The following is an 8,421-nucleotide window of genomic DNA, read 5'->3' as shown; positions in this document are numbered from 1 at the left end:
TCGTCATTTTCTGCCAGTACCGACTCACGTGAATCACTCTCGACTCGGCTTCCAGGTTAAGCTCAGGTAAGCTTGCCAAGCGCTGCGCCACCTGCTGGAGAAGCGAACGATCGGTAACTGTCATGTCCACCAACTCCTTCAGCTGGGCCATCATCACCCGATTAGCTTCTTGCTGGACGGCGGTGGACTGTACCAGTGCTTTCACCACGTCCTCCATGCTCATGCTTGCAATGTGATGCCCGCGTTCTCCACCACAATGTGATAAAACACTCCGGGATCGCCTTTGCTGGGGTCAAAGGTCACGTGCGTTCAGCATGAAACTCAGGCGCAGAGCTGGGATTCGGGTATAACTGACACTGGGTCAGGTTTATTAATGGTGAAAGCAATGCATAAAGAAATAAAACATAAAACAAATCCTTGCCTGTCTGGCACTAACTAAACAAAGTACAACCTAACTACCAACTGGCGGGCTTCTCCCGTCCAGCCAAACCACAGTTGCAGTGGGCACTGCTCTCACTCACGTGTGTCTCTCACACAGACAGGCTCTCTGTGTTCCCAGGCTGAGACACTCACACAACCACCTGGCATCCTTTTATATCCACCTCCCATTATTCATTAGCCAGCAGGTGCGATACTGACCAGACTAGGCCACATAGGAAAGGAATCTGGGCGAGATATACCTGCCCTCATCCACTATTCCCACATGATTCTCACAGAACTTATTAGTTTTGTTTTGTTTACCTTGTTTTTTGGAGTTCAGCCATCCCCGGTCGGGGGTGTGCTGAGTTCCATTTTTGTCTCTGATCAGTTTGTCTCTTTGCTCTGTCTTCAGAATTTACCTGAGTGCTGATATAGTCTTTTTGAAGTCCTAGCGACTTCAGGGCCTGTTTTTCCTATCAGACGGTTGGGACATTTTTTGGTAGGGTTTTTTGCGGATTGCAGACAGCAGCTTTTCTATCCTGTCCTTTTTAGTTAGCTTGGGCCCCATCGTTTGCTCAACCTATCTTTCTATCTGTGTTAGTGTTTTCATCTTACTTCACCGTCATTATATGTTGGGGGCTGCCTATTGCTTTGGGGTCTGCTCTGGGGCAGTTTAGATTTCCCCTTTCTTTCTTTAGGCCTATTTAGTTCTCCGGCTGTGATCAAGGGGTCTAGGGCATCGTTGGAACCCCCCACGGCTACTGTTAGTTGTTGTGGATAGGATCAGGGGTCTGCAATCCGATAGCTACCAACCTCTCCGGTTTTCTGGACTTAGCTTGTATTTTTGTCTTTTCCTCCTTCGGTGACTCATTCATAACACACAATCCTACAATAACAATACATAATAATATAATACAAGGTTCTTAAGCGCTTTAACTAGGAATACACAGGTATCTATGACTATGATACCGTTAACCTGAAGTATCTCTAAGGCATATAGATTGCATTGGCTGCAGCCAGTCCCAAATCTTAAATGCCAATCAGTTGCAGCAATACAAGGTTCCTCGTCTTGTCGGCGGATGCCGAGCCCAAACGCTGGAGACGTATAGTTCTGTAGCCTCAAGATGCCGTCTCTCCTTCTGTAGCCTTCACGAATTCTCCTTGAAGCAAACAACTGGATTCTGTATAAAATATCTGTCCAATATTGCTTCTCAGCTCGCCACAACAGGGACTCCACTGAGCTCCACAGTCACACAGTTCTCATGAATGCTCTGTCTCTGTTCCACAGAAAGGCGTCAGGCTCCCAAGATGAAGGGGTTAACACTCTCCACACACGCTGGCAGTGAACAGTCTCTTACGGGGTTCAATCTCTTTTTGTCACGGTCACGAGTACCGCAAGGCGAACCCATATGACACACGTGACCCTGGATACACCGCCTTCAGTTGGGCGAATTTAAATAATAAGACGTGCAGCTGGATACACCGCCTCCAACTGGCGAATTTAGGTATTACACGTATTTATAAAATAGTCTGGAAACCCCGCCTCCAGTAAATAATAAAGGGGAACCTGGGTAACATTAACAATGGCGGGCCCTGCGATAGGGAATAGGGACGTGGAGACCTCCTGCACTCTCCTGAGCCAGAGTCCCTGCACTCCTAACGTTCCCTATGCCGGTTCTGCACCGGGCGACGCACAGGAACCTTAAAACCCTGACTCGCCCTGACCCTAAACCCTCACTAGGGAATTGGTCGATGCGGAAACTAATCCCACCACTGCACTAAACACACACAAGGGAAAATGACAATACAGGGGGAACACCACTTAGCTTTGCTCTGTTGCGAGCCCACCACCTGCGTGCATCTTCTCCTCCACCCGGATCCATCACCATAACCGGATCCATCACCATAGTGCAGCCTTGGAGCAGAGTCCACCACCAGTTGCAGCTGCCCAGTAAACAGATTCCCAAAGATGAGTCCAGCTTCTGCCAAAAAGTCCAGCATGCTTGAGTCCAGTTTTCAGCAACCAAGTCCTGCAAGCTGAGTGCAACTCTCACCATTGTCGCCACTCCACCAAGCCATGCAAGCACCTCCTGCTGCCACCATAAACTGCGACTCCACCACGCCATGCCAGCCCTCCATGCAGACTCCATAGCTGACTCAACCCCTATGGCTGGGCTGCCCAGGACTCTCATTCAGCTCCTTATTTCACCCAGGCTTCCTTGAGAATGACTAACTCACAATATCACCAGCAGTGAACAAACACACCTGAAATCTTTTATAGAACCTCACACCTGATTTGTAATTAAGTGCACATTAAACCAAAGAAACTAAAGTGCACTACCACTCACCACCACCGGGGCAACTTAGAATGAATGACACCACGTGTAATAATAATCAACCCACTTTGGCACCAAGCCAAAGGAAAAAAAGTTCATTTTGTCCATTTACTTGTCAGATCCACCTTGGATCATGACACTTTTCTTCTCACAAGCTGCTCCACACACACAGTGTTTCTTAGGACAGTCTCTCCTCTTACTGAAACTTTCCTTACAGCTCTAGACAGCAGACACTAGGCTCCACCCCCCAGCACACACAGTTTCCCCGACACTCGCAGCACCTGCCCTTAGCTGCAGCAGGCAAACACCACAGGGTCCTAGTGCACGCCTGGTATAATCACAGTTCACCCTTTTACATACAGCTAGCTATGGTAGTTTTGTGGTCAAGAAAACAGCAGCATGTGCACCAGCATACAATACAATTGTGAACCACAAGACCAGTGACTTCAAAGATTCAGTTAACATTTTTTGATCAAAAAGTGAAAAATCCATTGGCACCACAACAAGGTGTACCTCACATTGATGGATTTTATCCATCTCTCCAAAAAAGGTTTCATTATGAGCTAAGCCTGGTTTTATTTGAGGCCTGTCTAGGCACACGGAAAGGTGAGTTACTAGAGTTAGAGATCATCTACTGTATATGAGGAATACGTTAATGTGGTTTGGTGGTGGTTACACTTTTTCGTAAAAAAATGTTAATTAAGTTCCTCGTGTTTATGACATGTACAGCAATAGTGGAATTCATGTATTAATTAGCCATAATCTGCTGAGGCACAGTATATGTGTACATTTGTATGTCGACCCCATTGGAGCGCTTACCTGATCCTCCTCCTTCTCTGTGGTGCAAAAGTGACTTCAGCAACGTGATGAAGTAATCATGTCACCTGATCACACTACTGATGTTGCCTTGACCCCAGAAGTGTAAGAGGTCAGGGTTTCAATTGTACTCCTGCCTGTACAATTGAGTGCAGAGAGACAGAATTTTCTCTATGGTCTTTGAGTTAGTTGTCAGTTTCACAACCAGCTTGGAGAACTGACAAATCCTTCTCCAAGGGTTCGGCAAAATGTCACCACCTGGGAATCACCTTGGACTTCCACATTAAGTGCCTTGAATGCCCTCCCTGAGATACAGTGACTCAATAGATTCAGAAGCCTGACTACACTGACTATAGATTCAGAAGCCTGTCTACAGGGACACTATAGATTCAGTAGCCTGTCTACAGTGACTCTATAGATTCACCAGCCTGTCTACAGCAACTCTATAGATTTAGCAGCCGGTCTACAGTGACTCTATAGATTCACCAGCCTGTCTACAGCAGTTCTATAGATTTAGCAGCTTGTCTACAGCAACTCTATAGATTTAGCAGCCTGTCTACAGCAACCCTATAGATTCAGCTGACTGTCTATAGCGACTCTATAGATTTAGCAGCCTGTCTACAGAAACTTTATAGATTCAGCAGCCCGTCTACTGGGACTCTATAGATTCAGCAGCCAAGTAAGTATCCAAAAGTGGAAGCCTGTGAAGAAAAGAAGGGAATAAATATATGCAGACCCTACAGAGTTATAAAGATGTATCGATATCATGACGTGAAACAGTGTGTGCATTAAAAACGCACATAATATACAAAATTCTTTGCAAAGGTATACATCACAAAGTAAAAGACTATGGGCAATATGGCAACTACCCATTTTAAAAAGTATAGGAGAAGCCTATAGTACCTATATACATGTAAACACATCAAAGTCCATCATAGTAAGTTATAGGGAAGAGACCTGTAGCATATACAGTATGTATGTAAATACAGTAATGTGACTACACATCAAGATAAAACGGCAATAAAAATATGAGAAATTGCTAGTGAAGGAATATTTATAAGTGAAAATGACAACAAGAACAAAGTGAAGGAAGCAATGTAATAATATGAGATTATGCCAATATAATAACGTTGAATGAAAAAGTATATGACTACTGTAAAGTAATATAATTTGAAAAAAAACGGTGTACGATACACATGTGCATAGTATGTTAATTGTTATACCCATAGCTGAGTACCGGATAAATCAAAATGATGACTATAAAATAGATCAAATTTGATAAGAGCACAATAAAAAAGTAGAAAAAATTGTGACTATTATATATAAAATGCAAAATAAGGTCATATTTTTATATATATAGCTGTATATAGTGCAAATGTCCTTGTAGGTTCCGGATGGGCATAAAGAAGAACCCCACTTGTTTCGGATATTTTCTTCAACAGACATCCCTTCAGAGATGTAACTGTCCTTGTAGGTTTCAAATAAATATAATAGAAAATCTCATTTATTTCAGATATCACCTTCAACTGACATCCCTTCAGGGAACGGCCATCCCACCTGAAAGAACAACCCAATGCAAGGAACCTGGAATCATGAGATAGTATATAAAGGTATGCTCTAAAAGGAGCAATAAAAATGAACAAGTAATATAAAAATTGAAATAGGACAGGTGTGATAAAAACAACAGAGTGATGGAGCAAAACTCATATTTTCATTTAAGTCATAGGGTTGTACCAACTGTAAAGTCCAAATCCATTTTGTTTCTAAATGCTTGAGCAAATGACTGGTTATTACTGAATGGGAAAACATTTGCACTAGTGCTTCCTTGAAATTCATAGAATTATTGATTGGTCGTAATCAACAAGTTATTACCAACTTAGAGATGGAATTGGATGAGGCATATGCACGTTTAAAAGATATGACAACTCCTGAAGTAATTGCCATTTTTAGTGGCCAAGTAGCATCCTGTTCTCATGAGTGGGAGAAACTTAACCAGGATAGTCAATCAAAAAAAACTCCAAGGTGATTTGACAGAATATCAACAAAAAAAGATGTTCAGATGGAGACAACAAATGGCACAAGCCAAGAATAGAAGATCAGAATTTGTTTCCTCTGCCTCCTCAACTGAAGATAATTCCTACACTTCTCATGTCTCTATGAATACTCGGTTGGGTAATAATAACAGCTAACGTAATTGGAAAACCAAAAGGGCAGGAAACAGACGTAATCAGACAAAGAATGAACATTTATCTGGTACTTCCAAGATAATTTATCTGATCATTGTTTTTCTGAAATTGACCTATCTGTATTATCTAGAGGCCTCACCTTCTCACCAAGTTCATGATTGACCCCTTTATAACAATAAAGGATCTTCACATTTTCACAAGATCATTGATGTTCAAGAAGTGGTTTCACAATGAGATTATAGAAAGGATGTTTCCCAACCCGAATGGAAATTAGCTTTGCAGACCTTGGAAGATTTATCAAAAGAGCAGGAAGCTACTCAATTAAGTAAGATACTGTCTTGCCTATATCATGGATAACAGAGATTTTCACCCTTGTCCGCATGTCCTAACAACAAATTATTTGTTCAATTAGTCTCAGAAGAATTCAAAAATATCCCTACTGGGATCTACATTGTCAATCTGACTTCCGAAGAGAGTGCGACTATTAATACATTTAAGAAAATACAAGACATAATTGTTAAACCTGCGGACAAGGGTGGAAATATCATGATCTAGCCGTGCAAAATGTATGAGGCAGAGGCTCGTCACCAATTGCAGGACAGCCAATAATAACGTAATTTTACGTATAATCCACTTTTGTTATATTGTGACTCACTTTCTAAAATTCTTGAGACAGCTTGTAAAAAAACCCCATAATTTCCAAACAACCACGTGAGGCATTAATGGTATCTGAGCCCAAAGTTTCTACATTGTATTAATTGTATAAAGTACATAAAGATTGTAAGATACCACCTGGTAGACCTATTGTTTTGGGGATCTTCTGAGAATGTGTGCAAATATATTGTCACACTGTTGAAGCCACTGGTAGAAACTCTACCTTCCTATACCCGTGATACCACTGATTTTTTGCAAAAAATTGACTTGATACATGTGGGTGAAGGTGCGATCATGATGACGTGCGATATAGAATCGCTTTATACATGTATACTACTCTATGATGGCCTCAATACAGTGTCCAATTGCCAGTCAATGACAAGCATGACAATCAAAGAGATTGATTTAATCTTATAATTGTTGGATTTTGTCCTGACACACATTTTTTCTTTTGTGCCAGTCCCTCTACTTACAGCACCAGGGAACAGCCATAGGTGCGGCTTTTGTGCCGTCCTATGCCCACATGTTCCTGTCAATTTAGTACTTGTAAATGGACGGCGTCCTCTTTTGAGCGCGGTACATTGACAATGTATTTCTCATCTGCCAGGGAATTGCCACAGAGTTGGCAGCTTTTTCAGGCAACTCAATAGCAAAAATTTAAATCTACACCTCACATACAAGTTTAGTGACCACAACATTGACTTTTATATATGACGGTGAGGAGTGACCAATATGGTATGTTGCAAATTGATCTTTTCCGCAAAGAGACCTCTGTTAATGCAGTCCTTCACGCCTCATTGTCACACCCTCCACATGTAATCAATGCGGTACCCACAGGACAATTCATGAGAATCTGCTGTATTTGCTCCTCTAATTTGGATTTTGAGAGGAGGGAAAGATTTCAGGGGTGTTGCTGTATCAAATATGCTTACAACAGGCCCAAGAACTCTAGACATCATGATTTTATCTATACTCCAAAATCACATCCTATATATCCAAGAATTAGAATGATCACTCATCCTGTAGAATATAAGCCCACGTGGGCAGGGTCCTCTCCCTCCTGTTTCAGTCTGTCATTGTTAGTTTGGTTACTGTAAGTAATATCTGTAATTTATATGTAACCCCTTCTCATGTACAGCACCATGGAATCAATTGTGCTATTTAAATAAATAATAATAATAATAATAATAATAATAATAATAATAATAATAATAATGAAATAATAATAATTATAATTCCCAATGGAACTCTGTGAAAAAAATGTATTGGCAAGTATTGGTCCATATTGTTGGCTGATAAAATGTTCAAATAATACTTGCTGATACAACCAAGTATAACAGCACAGCATAGCAAAAATTTAAAAGACATAATAGCGTTGACTCACTAAGAAAAAAACGATCGGACAACCTTGCCCTTTACTCAGATCCGTGGCCCTAGGATTGGATGTCATCCCTGTGGGGGATGCGTTGCAAGTAGTGATGAGCGAGTATACTCACTACTCGAGATTTCCCAAGCATGCTTGGGTGATCTCCGAGTATTTAGATGTGCTCGGAGATTTAGTTTCTGTCACCGTAGCTGCATGATTTGTGGGTGCTAGACAGCCTGAATATATGTGGGGATTTCCTAACAAACAGGCATTCCCCACATGTAAAAAGGCTGGCTAGCAGCCGCAAATCATGCAGCTACCACGACAGAAACTAAATCTCCGAGCACATCCAAATACTGGGAGAACACCTGAGCATGCTTGGGAAATCTCGAGCAACGAGTATACTCGCTCATCACTGGTTGCAAGCCCTAGTAATGAACATGCTATGACCTTACACTCATCCGATGACAATAAAGAATATACTGTAAAATCACCCAATCCATCACTTGTTCTATGAGCGCAGTTATCCATTGTGCGTGTTCTAAAATCTATGTAGGACTCACTACATGGGTCTTAAAAATAAGAGTCCAAGAACATATGAGACACTGCCTAGACATTTTAAAGATTTTCATAAATGTGATCC

The sequence above is a fragment of the Dendrobates tinctorius genome, unplaced genomic scaffold (assembly GCF_039654945.1).
Source record: "Dendrobates tinctorius isolate UK_male_01 unplaced genomic scaffold, ASM3965494v1 ptg000062l, whole genome shotgun sequence".
Taxonomy (NCBI): Eukaryota; Metazoa; Chordata; class Amphibia; order Anura; family Dendrobatidae; genus Dendrobates; species Dendrobates tinctorius.
Note: the sequence above shows the minus strand (reverse complement) of the source record.